General features: G+C 38.5%; 1 protein-coding gene and 1 non-coding gene across 3 annotated transcripts in view; one reads left to right on the top strand and one right to left on the bottom strand.

The window, feature by feature from the left end:
* Positions 1-1109: 1109 nt before the first annotated feature.
* LOC134816403 (transient receptor potential-gamma protein-like) overlaps positions 1110-19834 on the top strand; it is a 40722-nt gene continuing 21997 nt past the window's right edge. For both annotated transcript variants that reach the window (XM_063825238.1, XM_063825236.1), the window contains exons 1-2: positions 1110-1261; positions 9890-9988. The gene's annotated coding sequence lies outside the window, so the exon portion shown is untranslated. The remainder of the gene's footprint in view (positions 1262-9889; positions 9989-19834) is intronic.
* Positions 16280-16351, bottom strand: Trnag-ucc (transfer RNA glycine (anticodon UCC)). The gene has a single exon. It is a non-coding gene; the product is annotated as a tRNA-Gly (tRNA).

Genomic DNA, 19834 nt, shown 5'->3' on the forward strand with positions numbered 1-19834 from the left:
AGACTCCCCCCCCCCCCGGCCCCCTTATGTTCGCCAATCACCATGTATTGGTACGGTGCTATTTTATCGTTTTTAACAATATTACATATATTTATAAACTGACGGGGGGGGGCCAATGGCATAAATGGAGAAAATGGAGAATTACTCATAGGTTTTTCCATTTTCTCCATAGAAATAGTCTCCATTTTATGCCATTTTATGCCATTTTATGCCATCGAAAACCTGAAAAATTTAGAATTTCGAGAAAAATTATTTTTTAAAAAATATTTTCGGCCGATAATGAACAGGGTAACATTTTTGAACATTTTTTTTTGAACATTCCATGAAACATGGAGAAAAGTGGTTTTTAGAAAAAACTTTGAAAAATTTTGACTTAGAAAATTTTTGGCCCGAGTCATTTTCGATACGTACCTCCCGTATCGAGAGCTCCCGATTCCGAGCTCGTGTTGCAAAGGGGAGGCCTGCCTTCCGAGATCGCATTACCTCGAGTCCAAAATTGTGTATCGAGGGGAAGGTGTGGACTTCGAAAAACCGAAAAAATATTTTCAGCAAATAATGAACAGGGTAGCATGAAACGTGGAGAAAAGCGGTTTTCAGAAATTTGAAAAATGTTCAGAAATTTGAAAAATTTCGGCTTATAATGAACAAGGTAGCATGAAACGTGGAGAAAAGTGTTTTTCAGAAAAACTTTGAAAAATTTTGACTTAGAAAATTACCCCTCGGGTACACAATTTTGGACTCGAGGCTTCCCCCCATAGAAAAAGTCTCCATTTTATGCCATTTTATGCCATTTTATGCCATTGGCCCCCCCCCCCCCCCCCCCCCCCCCAAACTGACTTAATATTTGTAACTGATATAGTATTTTATTTATTTATTTTAGTACCCAAAATTGTGTTTTTATTTTTTCACAATACAACTTCACTTGGGAAAAGTAATATACAGCATATGGCAACCAGGCAACTTACGTTTTAGGCTACAAATATTCAATATTGATCAAATAGTTACCATAGTTACATTAACTTTGCTGTAACCTAATAATTGCGACGATAAAAAGTCCCAAATTTTCATTTTAGAAATTTGATCAATTTATCGAATTATTTAAGTATGATAGTATTTACAGCTCATGGTGATACGTTATTTCGAGGGAACTGGCTCACACTCTAAAGAAGTACCAGGTGCTTATTCTGGGCTGGCTTCAGTGTAAATATCGCAGGTAGCTACGCAGAAATGAGATCTTGTTGGACCCTCTAATTGAGATTTGGTAAGTGTTTGTGCACTTGTCGTTAGTTTGTCGAGATTTGGTTTTTGGCTTTTCGGCATCAACGGCTTAGTGGCTCAGTTGGTTAATCCGGGCCTGGTATTGCTTGAGGTACCAGGTTCGATTCCCGACTCTGTCACTAGCCGTGGGGTGAGCGTCGTCGACGCTCAGCTAAGGACCCTGAGTGGTCTATGCAGCCCCCCGGTCCACTCAGCCAAATACTCGAGAAATCGGGTGTGAGGGTTAAATGAGGAGCTGCCCATTGCAGCAAAGTCTCGGGCGAAGACAGTATGGTACACACTACCTTAACCGTCACTGGCCTAATGTATAATTGAATCCTTCGGCTTCCTGTAATTGGCTGGTTACACACTTGTGTAACAATGTGGCTGTTGGAATGTCCGAAGTAAAATAAGAGTTGAGATAAAAAAAAAATGAGATCTTGTTGGACCCTCTAATTGAGATTTGGTAAGTGTTTGTGCACTTGTCGTTAGTTTGTCGAGATTTGGTTTTTGGCTTTTCGGCATTATGCCAAAATATATCAGAATCCAAATTAAAACAATTAAATTCAAGAAATCCCAAAAGTGGATCGTAAACAAGCCCATTAGCTTCCGGTTCCCTCCGAGAGAACGAGAAGAGTGAGCTTAGATCTCACTCTCTCTCTCTCTCTCTCTCTCTCTCTCTCTCTCTCTCTCTCTCTCTCTCTCTCTCTCTCTCTCTCTCTCTCTCTCTCTCTCTCTTTCTTTCTTTCTTTCTTTCTCTCTCTCTCTCTCTCTCTCTCTCTCTCTCTCTCTCTCTCTCTTTCTCTCTCTCTCTCTCTCTCTCTCTCTCTCTCTCTCTCTCTCTCTCTCTCTCTCTCTCTCTCTCTCTCTCTCTCTCTGTAGATCTCTAGATCTCTAGATCTCACTAATTGATAATACTCTTTAGATTTAGCAGATCACAATTCGAAATAAAATGGTTTCTTTGAAATTGTGTATAAAAAGTTACAATAAAGTTGATATTAATAAAGAGGGTTAGGACTTAGGTTCAACATAGAAACCTATTTCGAAGGGAAATGAGACTAATAGTGGCTGAGACAAGCAAGGTGCAATCAGTGCGGCGATCACACAACTGCAAGCAGTACACAATATAGCTGTATTAACTCATTGTGGCTTTGTCACTATCGTCACATCGTTGTGAAATACTGAAATCTCCGACCAATCCACCAGCAGTTCCTTGTAAATGAATATCGGTCGAGAGAACTACAGTGTAGAGAACTACAATAGTAAGATAGTAGTCCCACAAATCATCCAATCAGACGATCTGAACCAATGTCTGATCACGTGACTTCTTCTTATTGGAACCACTCTTACCTCACCTACAATAGCTAGTGGGGACCAGGTCGCCACTATATCTAACATATGACCTACGACAAAGAAATGACTTAAGTGGTTATCCCTTTCTAGGGTGGTTCTTAACGTAGATACAGTGGCAAAATGTCTGAAGCTCTTACTCTTAGATTTTATAATGGTTGCTCTGAAAGCTAAGGTACGGATCTTAGATTCCGAATATTATAATGAAACATATTTTATAGGTCCAGTAGTTAAGTTCTTTACCTACTAGTAAGGGAATTAAGCACAGGGGGGAGTGCACAATGTCTGGGGAAAAATTTGCGACAAGCTGTGTTCTGCAGGAATGTGTTGTTCATAGTACTAGTAGAACCACCCCAAAAAGTTTTCAATCTAGATCTGATGGGGGGAAAAGTTAGAGCAAATTTCCTCCCGGCGCGGAAGGACCACACTTGAAAAACTCGTAACTACCGTCGCGTCAGGAAGACATCCAGGAGCCCAATCGTTAGTGCTAAAATTAAATGCAATGAGGGAGTTTTAGGCCACACCCTGCACCCTTGACCTTATCCAGGGTTTCGCGCGGTCAAAATGAGCCCAATAGCCATATTTATATGTTATATGCAACTTTAAGTTTAAACTTATCTTCAGTACTAAATCGCTCCTACTAAATCGCTCGCCCAAACTTTAAGAAAATTCTTGTGAAAAGGCCCTTTAGGCATGAAAGTGATCTAGATCGGTGTATTTTTGGACACTGATTCCGAATCACCCCACATGACGTAGGGTTAAAATGCTTCTCTGGAGAGTTATGGGCAAAAAACCGTTTTGGTCACGTGACAGGCTAGTAAAACGTGAATTCGATTATTTAGGGTTCGGGTTAGGGTTAGGGTTGTGGTTAAGATTATGGATAGCTTCGGGGTTATGGTTAGGGTTAGGGTTGGGATTAGGGTTTATGTAAAACCGTTTTGTACGGCTGCAAAACCAAAAAAACCAAAGTCACGTGAAATTTTTGGGCGAGCGATTTAGTAAGAGCCAATATAAATACCATTAAACTGCGTGACACTCAGCACTGCAAGTATAAATCCACTATAATATGGATGGGAGATGAGTTCTGAAGGCACATCCCTACTAGTACTAGTTCTAAAGCTATGATCGCGGGGATGCTCAGCCTCAATCCTCATCTGCTGCAATTTATCTCTGTGGCATGGAGGTTCAATGAGCCAGTTTGTAACCTACGCATTCAGATTGAAAATAGATAGTAATGAGATTCAGATATGTGAATTTTTTTTCTTCATCTTATTAATATTTCTTCCGAGTTGTTCGTTTCTCCTGAATCTTCTTGTCTTTCGGGTGCATTGATACAACTTGATCCATTCCGGCAGGGTTCTCAACATTGAATTGCTTATAGTAAATAGTTATACTCTTGTTTGCGAACATGCTAGAAAGTTCATTGCAATAGGTAATTAAATCCGGAATTTGATCTAAAAAGATGGCGCCAAACGAATTCAAAATTACGAAGTTATCAAGCAATTTGGTTAATCATGCGATTGCTTACCTGGGGTAGTGAAGTCAATCTCGACATCGGGATTCCCGATTTTCGGTCAGGAATTCCCGACCGGGAAATTTTCTCAATTCCCGACTTTCGGGAATTTTCAATATTTGTATTTAAGTTTCAAATCTTAGAATATTCGAATGAATTTACTGCAATTTAGTTACACGGTAGCGTTAATCAGGTTTTTGAACGTCGTGGAGACTATTATATTAGTATTACTCAATTAGCCTGTATCGTCAAGGTTAAGAAAAATAAAGCGCTATATGAGTTTCTAGACGAAAAAAAGATTCATCCAGCAGTCCTGAATGCTGAAGCCAAAAAAAGTACCAACACGTTTCTCTATTAAATTAATAAGGGGAAGATGCTGGCATTTATAGACGCTGCTATAAAAACGGTCAGGCCGTCCTGATCGATTGAGCCTGGTATATATGGACGGACCTTTTCAACAGCTGGCAGGATGCAGCTGAAGAAAGTCCATAATAGAATGGGCCCAAGTTGTTTGTGCGATAGTAGTCTAAAGGTACTATTTAAGAAAAGAAGGCTAATGATGACACTTGTGGTATCTTCTTGTGACATGATGAGACAGCTTTAATTGTACTATTGAACTTAAACAGTCTACAAGTACAACCATAAAATTAAAAGTTGGGTCATGGCATGGACATGACTTTATTACACAAAATGGGACTTAAAGATGAGCGCCATTTGCTTTCGGGAATCCCGGAAATTCCCGGTTTTCGGGAATCCCGATATTATTTCCCGATTTTCGGGAATCCCTGGATTTTTTGATGTCGGGATTCCCGAATCCCGGGATTGATTATTTTGATCGGGATTGACTTCAGTGAAGTCTTCACTAACCTGGGGACCCCAGGCTATAATAATGTTCATAAATTATAGCTGCGGCGGAATGACAGGCTGATCACGGTCCAGTAAGAATGACCAAACACATTTCAATACAATTTGGTTCGATCCGATTATTCAAACTATCAAATACTTAATATAATAAAATTAACCTTCATTTGAAAAAAATGAACATGAATATTTTTCGATTTGACATATTCCTCGAATGAGTGATGATAGTTTTAGTAAGTCATACCAGAAAGAATTATTTCAATCGGGCGCTTAGTGACTGAGCTATATTGTATATAATAAAGGCCAACGTATTGACACTGACTCCCTCCCCCCCCCCCCCCCCCCCCCCACATTATTATAAAACAATAAAACATTAAACAACATGTTATTTCTAAAATTGCAATAAATGTTGGTGACTGACTGCGTTTCCACGCCTCCCACTCCACATACACATTACACAGTATTGTTTACATATTTTTAAAGTTTATGTTTGTTTGGGGACCGGTTTTTGGTACACCGGCCAATGTTTACAAAATTTGATGATACATAACAATATAATTATTGTATTTAATTTATTTTTGCATATTTTTTAATATTCATCAAATCACTATTCGTAGTAGAAAAACAATAACAAGAAGTAACAAACAGTAAATCATTATAAAAGCAATACAATATAGCAGGCCGTGATCTGAGTGAAACACAAAAGAGACGCCATCGTAGGGCGCGAGTTAGGGCTCCTCGAACTGCATTAAAACCATACCTTCCGTAACGTTCTGACAAATATAAATACGAAATAAAAATCACAAAACATTCTAAAATATTACTGAACACCAATAAATATTAATTATGCAAAAATTAAACAACAAGAAATAATTTAAAACATCACAAAGAAACAAATAAATTAAAACAAACATCAACATAATATTACATGTAATATTATGTTGATCCTTAAATATCTCAGCGAAAAATATATAACTGCCAGACCATTCAATCATCATATATAAGTACAACCTTTGATGAAACTATTTGGACTTAGAATATTAGGAAAACTTTATCACCAAAGTGTCAAATCAGGATTAGGGGGTTAAACTTAAACGTCCTCAGAAGATGGAATTATTTTTCACCTCAAATTGGCAACTAGAAATTTTTTTGTTTGCAATTTGTTGTTATTTGCTGTTATTATGTATAATAACAGCAAATAACGACAAATTGCCAGAAACTTTCCATATGATTATGAAGAATATTTGACAGACTGCGAGCCAAGAAAGGCATTACGCTATCACAAGCATCCCATCTTACATATCATTAAAGGCAGTTAAGGTGAAAAATAATTCCATCTTCTGAGGACGTTTAAGTTTAACCCCCTAATCCTGATTTGACACTTTGGTGATAAAGTTTTCCTGATATTCTAAGTCCAAATAGTTTCATCAAAGGTTGTACTTATATATGATGATTGAATGGTCTGGCAGTTATATATTTTTCGCTGAGATATTTAAGGATTAAACTGCAATCAGACTAATCGCAAAAGCTTCGCAGTTTTAATTGATTTGATATATTTTTTTTAAAGCATACATCATACATGTCGAGTTCTGTTGTCAATGATGACCGTATACCAATGATTACTGCAGGGTTCATGCCGACCATTACAATTATATCATACGTCATTGGATCTCCGTATTGTATTATGTGACCCCTATAGGAGTGAAAGGGAGAACTTTGAACTGTCTGAAATAGATAGGTTTAGGATTTGCATTCGATTTTTGCTTACTTAACACTTTTTATCAGTCAATTTACCAACACAAAAACAGTCGTTGCCAATTACGAAATGAAAGGACAAGAATGTCAAAGAATTAATAGACAAAAACATAAAATTTACTATACCTAAGTCAAGTGAACGGCCTTTCGGCGAATGTGTTCTTTATGAAATCCTCAAGTAATCTAGAATGACGGCGACGCCCACCCACACTCCGATAAGCCGACAGGACCATAAAAATTAAAAGCGAACTTAAATTTTTTCCCCTAAAATCGAGCGCTTTCTGCGCAAAAAATTGACCTCAGCAGAAAAAAATTAAACATGGCTTCAAATCCAAATTTGAACCAGAAATTGTTCACTTCCTCTTGATAAACTCAATTTTCAACCCAAAATAAAGTCTCAAAGGGGGAAATTACTCAGGTCAGGATTGTAGGCAATGATTATGCCAAACCATTCATTTTTGTAAATTCATTAAACTTTCAATTTAGCCTAAAACACCCTATTTCGCAAAATTTTACCGGGGGGCTGCGCCCCCCAAGCCCCCGCCAATGGGGTCCGCCCCTGGACCCCGCTTGAGGCTGCGCCCCCAGACCCCTACCACAGTATAAGTATGCAGCTTCGCTCGCCGACAGCCCCCCCCCCCCCCCCCCCCCCAAAGAAAAATCCTGGCTACGTGCCTGAGCAAAATATATGTTTAGGGCTTTTCAGATGATTTGGCTCCTCGCCACAGTAAGATCCCATACTGTACAAAGTTGGACCCGCGTCCTCAGCCAAACCATCTCTAATCACCGCAATATACTTTGCGATGGTACACCCGGTCAACCATAGATCACGGGTCTATCTGCAGTTAAATGGGTCAGGGTTCAACTCTAATGCAGATTTCAAAATGAAGCTGTCTGGGGAATTGACAACAGGGTCCCGCAGAGCTCTCCTGTATATTAGCCACTCACAATATCAGCAGTTGGAATAAATTCATCGGGAATTCCTGCGTGAAATTGATTTTTGTGCGTACTGATGTTAGCTGCAGATAAATTGGAGTTGCTCTCAGCAGTTGGCTTCTTTTTCATGGATTTGGTGGAATGCTTTTCCTTAGGAGCTTTTGTCCGATCATCTGTGTGATTCTTCAAAATATCGTCGAAAGTCGCCTTTGCTTTCTTTGCTGTGTCAGTTTCGTACCAGATATGTTCCGTCTTTTTCTTCGTTTTTCTTTTCTTGCCCTTTTTGCTCGAATCTGGCTGGTCATCAGTCATGACAGTAATTCCTGCTGCTAAAACTGACTTACTCTACAGTCGGACATATTTATTGATAGCTAGATGGTCAACTTTAATCCGGGACTCATCTAGGTTTACTAAGTAAAGTCCCTCAAGAGTCCTGCACCTGCTTAAAGCAACATAAATGTGACCAGTTGCAAAGATCATACTGCCTAAGTCGCAAAACACGTGACTCAGAGACATGCCCTGCGCTTTGTGGATGGTGAGGGCGTATCCGGTGCTGATAGGAAACTGTCGACGATGGAGGTATGACTCTTCGAACAACTTCACTTTGCGAGCATCCCTCGTTATTGCAACGTCGCCGTCGACTCCGTCAAATTGCACTAAAAGTTTCTCAATGATTGAGTGTGGGTCATCGGACTGCCGTACGATTTGTGTGATTAAACCTTAAATATTTTTTCTGCTATCAGGGGGTTCGTATTACAGTAGTTTAAGTAAAAACTCGATATCGCCTGTTGCAGTTGCAGTGTCTATCCACGTATAGGTATACTAGTTAGTTTACTAAGACCGGTTTACAACAGGAAGCCCACAAGATACCTGTCCACCACACACGGAGCTGAGCCTGAGTGTGGTGTAAACGGATACCCCTGTGTCTTGTTGGTGACCAGTGACAGTATTATTTAAGAGAGATGAACACCAGCCAAATACAATGTTAAGCGCGACAAGTAATCACATCCAGCCACCCTCGAAGCGGACAGAACGTCCTTTGGCATTCACCGAAGCAACATAATAGGTAAAAATTGCAGCACGCGCCTTCCCTCATCCCTGGTAACATAATAGATAATAGACCTATGAGCTGAGAGCGTGTTTACAACGTCTCAACATATTGACAATACTGATATATTTAAACCGCATACATACTGGGGCACTATGTTGCAGCCACGCCATCGCCTATGGTAACTATGGTAACTATGGTGACTTTTTTCATTTTCCCCCTCTTTTTAGTGTCGGCCACATACTTAATGATAATCTTGACAATAACACCGTCTTTGTAATAATCGTATTCTAATGATGAATTTTATAATTGTTGTGCGTGGTCCAACACGTGTTTTTTTGTGTAAAATCTCACTATTATAGGCAGTGGGCACTACTGCTTATAATAGTGAATCGTTATTCCATAGACGACTCAGAGTCATTGTTTTCAATTTTGTGCAATGTTTGATAAGTTGATAATACGCGTATATTAATATACGTGCATAGATTAAGTAGGGCATACCCCAGTTGACTGTACCAGTTATTAACCAATTATAACTATAAAGATGAAAACCTACTTTTGAAAAATCTAATTATCTACTCTGCTTGTATCGGAACATGACTGTTGAAACACAACTGCTATTATTAAATTACAACTGGATCTTAACTTCACCAGCCCAGCCCAATCAACAGTACGCACATAATTGTATCACGCCGGTCGAGGAAGCGGTGTAGCTTCTTTCCAGGTAACATCATGCTTTGGCTGGCACTTTCACTGCAACTGCACATGTGGGCTCAGTACTTCGAGTCAATTAACATTCTTTTCCCTCCTTCAAAAAAGGCCTGTTTCTTGGAAGTTGAAGCTGTGCTACAGAGGAACGGGCGCTTCAACTAGGAAACACAGGAAACGCGTATTCTGTGTTTTTATTAGTTTATCAATTTGTCAAAGTTTGCAGTAATATCGTATCATGCAGTTTTCTGATAGTTAGCAGCTAACTTCTGCAGTTTAACTTTACATTAAGAATAGACAAATTCACAATCTTTACAATCTTAAGCCATGTAAATGTATACAGTGGCGTTGGCCGTTGCTCCAAAGCCCGATATACATATTCATTTTTATAAGTCTTTGCCAAACACATGTAACTGAATTCCGGCCCGCTTTTTAAAGAATTCTGATCGTTTCATGTTCAGATTATGCTGTGATTGTAACGGAGGAACGTGAACAAAGGAAGACAACTGGAGCACTATAGAGGTGGAATCACGAGCGAAACCAGTATACTTTCTTGAGAGGTATTTAACGCGATAATTAGTATATAATTAGTATATTATATGTAATTAGTAGTTCAAAGTTCTCAACTTATATATTTACATAGCACTTTGCGGTTTTATCAATGCTGAGCTGCACTTGTATGAATCGGTGAGTAATATTCGTTAAATTGTATGTAATTAACATAGTTGATACCTTAGATGTTTGTGAACGCGTTTATTTAGTTTTGTAAATTGTGTTTCTCCGTGATACTCGATTTTTGCCGCTAAAAAGTTGAATTTGGAAACGATTAACATGAGCGTAAGATTAGTAGGTAAATTGGAAGACCTCATCTCCTCGGAGAGAAGTCTTATAACACAACACATGGCTGCCATTAACGCATGCGTCTTCTGGAATATGGGTAATTTAAATTAACTGCACCCGAACAATTAGGTGATAATTAAATCGTTATTGATATAGTAAAAAGTTACTAACGAGTCCAAATCACCATTTTACTTTGCTGTAGTAAATTTGGTCACTCAAATTATCCAAGAGTCACTTAAAACGGCTTTACCTTCGCGTCGGCAAAAAACTTGTTCAAGTTGCATTAAAACAGTAATCCATTTAAAACAAAAACGCAAACGATATGTGAGAAACTGTCATGACCGGTCATTAGATTGACTCTAAAATTATACCATAAGTTGAATAAACTACCTCTATAAATAGTTCGCGTTCTTAATCTGACAGATTGAGTCAAGAGAGATGAACTGTTAGTCGTTACGTAACATCAGACCCCATAGTTAAATTGGGAGAGCATGTGGTTATACATAGTTTAGAGTGCAGATACGTTGATTCGTTCTTATTAACCGAGAAATTGTTGGTTACATGTTTCTTTGGTAATTATTTGTCACTCCATGACCTCAGACTCGATGTGGAGGACATGATTTCGGAGTACCTATAAGAATAACAGTACTAGCGATGAACCCAAAAAACCCTCAAATGTCGCTCTCTCTCACCCTGTTAGGTGTACTATAGGTATAGAATAAGTAGAACTTGATACGGATCTCATTTTGGAGTAATCTAGTTTCCCTCCACCTCCATTACTCTCGACTTGATGAGTTTGGTATTGAGTTTCACATAGGATGTTGGCACGTTAAAGTTACCAGAGTCAAAGGGTTTCTTGTTCTCATTCTGTTCTCATTATCTGATCGATTGTCTGAAGCACGCTGATGACAGTAGTCTGGTAGAAATGGGTTACAGTTGAGAGCGTGTTGTGTTGTCAGTCAGGAGGTGAAACCTGTGCTAGCTGCCTCTTCTAGACAGTCAGGAGGTGAAACCTGTGCTAGCTGCCTCTTCTAGACAGTCAGGAGGTGAAACCTGTGCTAGCTGCCTCTTCTCGACAGTCAGGAGGTGAAACTTGTGCTAGCTGCCTCTTCTAGACAGTCAGGAGGTGAAATCTGTGCTAGCTGCCTCTTCTAGACATCTCATGATCTAGACATCGTTTGAAGGAGTCTTGTGACATCATATGATGTCACAAGGCTCCTTCAAAGACCTTGCCACTAGAAATTAGAACACTGACCGAATTCAGATAATGTTGAAGTTGTGCCTTGTTTTTGAGTCTCATAGACTCGACATTACACGACTGATTTGGCCGAATTTTAAAAAGTAAGGTATTTACAACGGTGGGGGGTATCCGCTCGAATTGCCTAATAAATACCGTCACGCTAGGTCAAATAATTAGTTATATTCGTGTTAAACTTAGCACATGGCTAAAATAGAAGCTGTGAAAACTTTGGAGTTAAGTATTGTTGGGAGGAGTGATCCGAAACCGACAAAGATATACCTTGTGACCACCCATGTGACCACCCATGTGACCAACCATGTGACCAACCATGTGACATATCAAAGTGTGAGCGGGGCACAAGGTTTTACCATAATAACATGTTGATTTGTTGACCAATCGTTTCATAGTTTTCTTAATTCGATTCCTAATTCACAATTGTTGTGTTGTCATGTACTAACGTATTACTATTCACTATTGTTAATAATATATTTCTGGTTGATTAACCGCCCCGTTAGGCACAAGAAATGTGATCGCGCCCGAGAAAACCTCGTACAGAAATTGAAAACTAAACTGCACTCAAGTTATTTGTATGACCTTAATAAGTTATTAATACAACCTTTTTGCTGTTTCCTTTATTGTTACTTTACATACATGTTACATGGCGAGATCTCCATCCAAAAGGATTAGTCTGCGTCATCTGCGTCATTACTTTGTATTATACAACTTCGGCGGGTAATATTTCTCCATCCTTTTCGATCTGCAGCCAATCTTCTCATACAATCAATCATGAGTCCATTACGATCCAATCTCTGCTCAGCATCTTCAATAAATACATCATTTAAGCTCTTCCTAGGCCTGCCTCTTGATCGTTTCCCATGCTTGGGTTTCCATTCAAGTAGATAGTTAGGTAACCGATCTTCAGGCATTCTACTGACATGTCCAAACCAACGTAGCCGTTTTGTTGCTATTATGTCAGTAAGAGCAGTTATTGAAGCCCTTCTTAAAACATCTTCATTTCTTACTCGATGGAACCACCTCACTCTAAGGATTCTGCGTAAGCAGTACTGATGGAAAGACTCTAATCTTCTTGTCTGCACTTGAGTCGTGTTCCATATCTCACTTCCATAGGTCAGAATGGTAAGAACAGCTGCGATGTAGATTCGCACTTTGTTGTTAATGCTTATGTTCTTATTCTTCCAAATGTTATTGAGTTGGTTAAAAGCTCCGGTTGCTTTTCCAATCCTGACACTTATTTCTTTATCGATCTTGCCATCCGATGTAATTTTGGCACCCAAATAAGTGAATTGAGTGACCTGCTTTGCAGAGTTTCCATCGACAGTAATATCTATGGTCCTATTCTCTGGGAGTGGGTGCTGCGACGTATCTTTCCCAATTACCATGATCTCTGTTTTCTTTGCGTTCATCTTTAAACCCCCAAGCCCGCAGTATTTCGCAATATTGTCCGTTGTTTCTTGCAGTCCCTCGACAGTGTCATCCATGCCTGCTATAAATCAAGAGGCTTGCATATATTGAACATATTGACACGGGTGCAGAGTTGAGTCTGTACGGAACCTAGTAGTTTCAGATCCTTGTTTAACTTGCCGTATAGCAAGGTCATCCACTACTTTAGCCCGGCGAGGCACATAACTCCCTCTACAACTCCATGACAAATGTTTCATATATACTAGCCGAATTCACAAGATATATCCTTGTGTTTGAGAAGAGCTCGTTAGAACTGCTTCCTTTCCCTTCAGTATCCCACAGTCTCTCGAGTTTCGTAACTGCCAGAGAACTCTCTTAAACAATTACTAGACTCGGTGATTATAATGTCATCAGCATAGTCCAAATCAATGACACATTTTTCCGGTTGTCTGGAACTTTGTCTGTACTGAAGAGTAAAACCACGCGATATATTTTTAAACTTCTCGGCAAGTTCTAATCCCCAGTTAAGTACAAGGTTGAAAATGGGGGGCCCTTGCACATCACCTTGTCCAGTCCCCGAATCGACATTAAACCATCTTGTCAATTCCCCATTGACACGAACTGCACTTTCAGTTGCTCTAAAGAACGCTTTGAAAACATTGATGTATTTTATTGGAAGACCATAATGTTCAAAAGCTTTCCAAATAAAGTCACGATTGATTGAATCAAAAGTAGCTTTAAAATCAATAAAGTTTATATACAAAGGGACGTTGAATTCTATACAATTGTGTATTATACAATGAAGGGAGTATAGCTGATCTATACAAGAACGGTTTCTCCTGAAACCACACTGATTTTCTCTAAGTAACTTTTCAAGCCCATTACTTAGTCTTTTTAACAACACGATTTGAAATAACTTCGATACGGTGGAGCGTAGAGTTATCCCTCTGTTGTTGTTGCAATATGTGAGGTCCCCTTTCTTTGGGATGATGGTGATGATTCCTTTCCTCCAATCACTAGGAATATCCTCACTTTTCCATACAGTTTCAAACAAATCTTTTAACCAAGGCAGAAGTCCAGGAGAACCGTACTTTAACTGCTCATTTGAAATTTCATCAATTCCAGCACTTTTGTAGTTCTTCAACTTCTTGATAGCTTCCTCAATTTCAAACAAGGACGGTGGCTCATCATCATTACTAAGATATTCAAAAGAAAGTACTTTTTCGTCCTCATCCAATAGAGAGAAATCCACCGCATCTGCTGCTGGCGTTAAGAGTTCTTCAAAATATTCGGCCCAGCGATGTGACTGAGCGTCGGGATCTGATATAAGTGTCCAATTCTTATCCCGCACTGCCGCAGATCTGTTTACTCTCTTGTTTGTAAGGGATTTTATTTTTTGCCAAACATCTCTTTGTTGACCCTGCTTGGCAGCCTCTTCCAATTCCTCAGCTACTCTAACAGCCCAGGCATTATCATCTCTTTTACAGTTCTGCCTAACAAGACCGTTAATCTGCGAGTACTTAGCACGATTCTCAGCAGTACTAGGTTTCTTTTTAATCTCACCTCGTTCTTTTAGGAGATTCTTAGTATCCTTTGAGAGATGTTCTGTTCTCTTTTTCCGGCCCCTTTCACCCAGAACTTCAAACGAGATATCAGTTATAATGTCTCTCAATTTCTTCCATTGTTCTTCTAAAGGAGAGTTTTCAAGCTCCTGATCGTTGGTATAGTATTTTTCAGCTATTTTGTTACTATATTCCTGGCTCTTAGATCTATCACGCAAGTTCTCTAAAGCAGGCTGTCTTACACGCTTCTTTCTTTTCTGTGGACACTTAAGCTTAATAGATACATATCCTCTTACCAGGTAGTGAGTAGTATTTATATCTGCTCCTCTCATGCTCCTGACATCAAGCAAAGAATGGCTCCAATACAAATATGGTCAATTTGAGTGACGGTGTTACCATTTGGGGATCTCCATGTTGTCTTGTGGATATCCTTGTGTTCAAAAAGTGTGCCTCCGATCGTCAGCTGGTGCATAGTACAGAAATCTAGCATCCGTTTTCCGTTATCATTGGATTCTGTGTGATATGAGTGTTTTCCTATAACACCAGGGTGAGCATCAGTGTCCCTTCCAACACGAGCATTAAAATCTCCTAAAACTATTTTTATATCATGAGCAGGTAGTCCCGATTGAACATCATTCAATTCCTTGTAGAATGAGTCTTTTAAACTGATCTCTGCATCCTCAGTTGGAGCATATACCACTGTAACACTAATGTTGATGTGTTTGCTATGTAAACGGGCAGTCATAACCCGTCCTGATACAGGGGTGTATGATATGAGAGTATTCTTCATCTTTTTGGACAGTACAACACCGACTCCTTCTCTCCGTACCCCATCATTCCTGCCAGAATACACCAAAACAGCCCCATTTCCCAAAGTCTGAGTTCCCGATCCAGCCATATGTGTTTCAGTTACCCCAAGGAGCTCTAGTCCATAATCATCAAACCCTTTTCCCAATTGATACATTTTGCTGGAATTGCTGACAAGAGAAGTAACATTCCATGTACTGACACAGAGAGGATTCTTTACTATATTTACAGGATTAGACATACTTGACTGTCTGTTTACAAATGATAAATCTGATGAAGGAATTCTGTATTTACAGTGTTTACGTCGGCTCTTACGGGAGTTGCAAACAGACATCAAGCTACTAGGGTCCTTTCGGCTTTGCCTAGTCGCCGTCATCACTCCACCTGCGCCTCCACGTATAATACTATTGAATGACACTGTAGACGTTTCTGTAGCGGTTTGATTTAAGGTGGATGGTTTGCCGGACCTTCGCACCCGATCCAGAGGCAGCACCGACATCGAAATGTAAGCCCTCCGTCCGGACACCAGCATGCTGGTGGTTAGGTTCGATACGTAAAATTAAAGCATGCAGAGCTTCTGAAGCCCTTAGGGAATCAAAATTGAACCGTAAGTGATCATGTTTGAGACAAGATCACCAAGCATGGCAAATGCTCGATTACACAGGGCAACCAAGACTTGGACAATATGGTGAACCGTAGGTGACACACAGATGACCCTGCCACAACACAGCATCACCAAGCATCACCCAGCAAATGCATCCTCTCGCCGCCACAGCAACCGACCCCCCAGTGATATAGCACTGACAGGCAATTAACGGTTTTATGGTGTTACCACTCCCAGGTGATCTGTGCTAACAGACTCGGACCAGATGCAATGGGTAGCAAAATTAGTTTAATCTTCACGGGGCATCGAACATGCGACCGCTGCTTCGCTTAGAAACCAGCGCTCTAGCCTTCACGCCACTCGGGTGATAAAGATGTGCGATGACCGGGAATTGAACCCGGATCCACTGCTTGGAAGGCAACGATGCTGACCATTACACCACCATCGCTCTAATAATAGGTTACTTTGGAGTTGCCTATTAAGATAAACCCTTTTAAAAATTCTTGTTAGTGAAATACTTTACGAATATAAATCCCTATAAAGTAATTGAATTTGATATTTGCTCTTAATGTAAGATCATTCTTGCGTGAGCAAAGATTTGTGACAAGACGAATGATTAACGAGCCAAACTTTAATTTCATTCAATGTTGAAATAGTTAACATATTTGCCATGGCATATATTTTAATATCTCGGAGACCTGAGACCTGAGACCTAGACTGATAACTCATGAACTGATCGTTAATATTCTGCAGAATCGCAGATGATAAAGTTGTCTAAAAGTGCAATGGCAAGATTTTACAAACATTTTATAAAATTGACTGTTGAACTGTTTTGCAAAATAGAGTATACAATCTAAGTAAACTATAGGTAAAAATATAATATTAATCATAAGCTAAAATGTACTAATCTTTGTATTCTAAATGGGGAAAAAGAAGAAACATTGTCAGTCAGTCGAGAAAATTGTCAGTCAGGCTATATGGCAGCTTTGTAGATGTTGTGACTATGCTAGTAGTGGTCCCAGGCTTGCGACTGGAATTGCGGTGTTAAATCGATTTAATGGTACCAACGATCCACCTCCCACTTGTTGTTTGGTACTTAGCATTAATAGTGTTAGCTGTAGCCATTTATAGCAAGAATCTTAAAACTAAAGGGGATGACAAGGAAAAGAGGAAGGAAAAAGAATAACGGGACAAACAATTAATTAAAGTATTTATAGGAGCATTAGATATTGTAATTACAAGCTTCAATAATAAATCACTGACTAAAACTTCTAATTAAAATGACACTTGGTACGCTCGCCCATTTTCACTGGTCAGTCTGAACTTCGGTTTAGCACGTTGTACACTTATTCACCTAAGTTTCAGAATTTGTTCAGTTTAGCAGAGTTAGTACCCGTGTTTCAATAAATCAAAAGATATCAGGGGAGTTCTTTAATAATGTTACGGTCATCTAGAATACCGAACTTCCTGAAAACGTTATCATATTTCCTCAGACAACGTTTAATGCCTTTAATCAGTCTATCACGGCTATATCCTCTATCAATTAGAATTTTGAATATTTTGTGAAGATGGGAGGTAAAGATATCCAATCTAGTGCAAACATTACCATATCTAAGAACTTGACTTGAAAAAACGTTGTAGCCAACCTCGGTTGGGATGTTACTGTGAGGAAATGTAAGGGATACAACATGAAAATTAAAATCATCAGTTTTGTTATACACTGATATTTCTAGTCCTTCTGTGGAAATATTAATATTTAAATCAAGGTAGTTAATGATTTTATTATTGGAACCAGCTCGCTCCATCTCCAATGAATTAGGATAAATATCTTTAATCAATTTATGAAAGTAAACGGATAATAGGGACACCTCTCACGTCTTATTAGATGCAAATTATGGGCTAATGATAACTTTCACTGTTATCTGTAGCCTTAACCCAATGAAACATTATCGGTATTTTTATTCTTTTGTTTTTACATAGTTGAACTCATTAGGTTATTTGGTAAAACCAGTGTTTGTATCTGCATCTATTTTCAAGTAAATTCTCTAGTTTTGCGGAATTTCAGATAACGAACCATTAGCAATAGCTTCAGTGCAGATTGTACAGAAGGCTTCCATTTCTAATTAATATTATTGATATGCAGCGCCGAATTGCAAACTTTCATAATAGGACGAACCAGTACCGGGACTTTTAAGAAAAATTGCGGGCTAATGATAACTTTCACTGTTCAAGATTATCTGTAGCCTTAACTCAATGAAAAATTATCGGTATTTTTATTCTTTTATTTTTACATAATTGAACTCATTAGGTTATTTGGTAAAACTGCAACCAGTGTTTGTATCTGCATCTATTTTCAAGTAAATTCTCTAGTTTTGCGGAATTTCAGATAACGAACCATTAGCAATAGCTTCACTTTCAGTGCAGATTGTACAGAAGGCTTCCATTTCTAATTAATATTATTGATATGCAGCGCCGAATTGCAAACTTTCATAATAGGACGAACCAGTACCGGGACGTTTAAGAAAAATTTATAAGTAATTATCAAGAATTCGCTATTTAACGTTTTATTGACAGTCGTTAAATGAGGCATGCTTTTGAGAGGTCTTTATATTTATCAATTATTGAGAATCTTCTGCCAGACGCGTCTCACACTCATATGCAATATGCATAGAAAGTAAACTATTCATTATTTAATTATGTGTTGGTTTTTTAATTACGTGTTCCGGCTGCAATGTTAGTTAACTCCACATGCGGACAATAGTAATACCCACAATTGTTGCCGGCTTCTACAATCATGAACGATATAATATCTCTGATATTTCTCTGATATTTCTCTGATATTTCTCTGATATTTCTCTGATATTTCTCTGATATTTCTCTGATATTTCTCTGATATTTCTCTGATATGTCCCTGATATTTCTCTGATATTTCTCTGATACTTTTCTGATCATATTAAAATGTAATTTCTTCAAGCTTCCTCCCGAGCTTCTTTGTGCTGACCTGCTCAACATTTTTACTAGTTCACTCTTCATTATTTTATCATGAACGGCTTTTTGAGGAGTCTACAATTACTGTTCTAAAATTTCAAAATTTTTAGCAAACTTGGGCAGCTGTCTGAGTAAAACATATTGTATTTGTATTTATTTGGGGGCTAAAGTAACATTCTTTCAGTCATATCCCATTTCATCCTCTGCATTTTTCTGATTTCAGTTATTTAGTAGTAAACCCGCGATGGGGTGGCATGTGCCTCAATAAAAATATTACAAACATTTATTATTATATCAATTTATCATTAAATAATTCAACAATATCAATAACTTATGGTTGATCCTTCACACTTAAAATATATGAAATAAATTGAATCTACACTAAAGAATAAATAATTTATATTATATAAATCAACTATATTATCTCCCCACTAAACTCTTGTCATGTTTATTAGATTAAAAAAATCGTAATAACAATGTTCTCATAGTCATTTTATCAAAGCGGTAGAAATCCAAGTATTTTTAATACGCACGGTGCGCAAGGAATTTCGTTTTAAAATGGGTAGGCAAGATAAGCCTAAGTGTGGCAGTGAAAGTTGAAAAATAAATTTCAGTGAATGACTGTTAAATGTATTATCGCAGTTCATTTATTTATTTGACTGCACTAACGTTTAGGATTCTTACAGCTGTTATATTTTCTAATATTCTGTTTAAAAGTTGTAAAGGACAAAGTTCTTGTCCGTCCACGAAAAGTTTTTTACGTCAAGTTTTTGTTTATCGAGTAAGTAACGTACAATGTTGTCCTTGCATGAATTAATAAACTTATCTTGTAACTTAGGTACGTTAAAGGGAAGGATTTTATTTATTTCGTTTATCGTGTTGTTATATAATCATTAATCGTGGTCCTACGTTAGAGATGCGATAATCGGTGATACGTAATCTG

The sequence above is a fragment of the Bolinopsis microptera genome, chromosome 6 (assembly GCF_026151205.1).
Source record: "Bolinopsis microptera isolate Bmic1 chromosome 6, MBARI_Bmic_1.0, whole genome shotgun sequence".
In the NCBI taxonomy this organism is placed as follows: domain Eukaryota; kingdom Metazoa; phylum Ctenophora; class Tentaculata; order Lobata; family Bolinopsidae; genus Bolinopsis; species Bolinopsis microptera.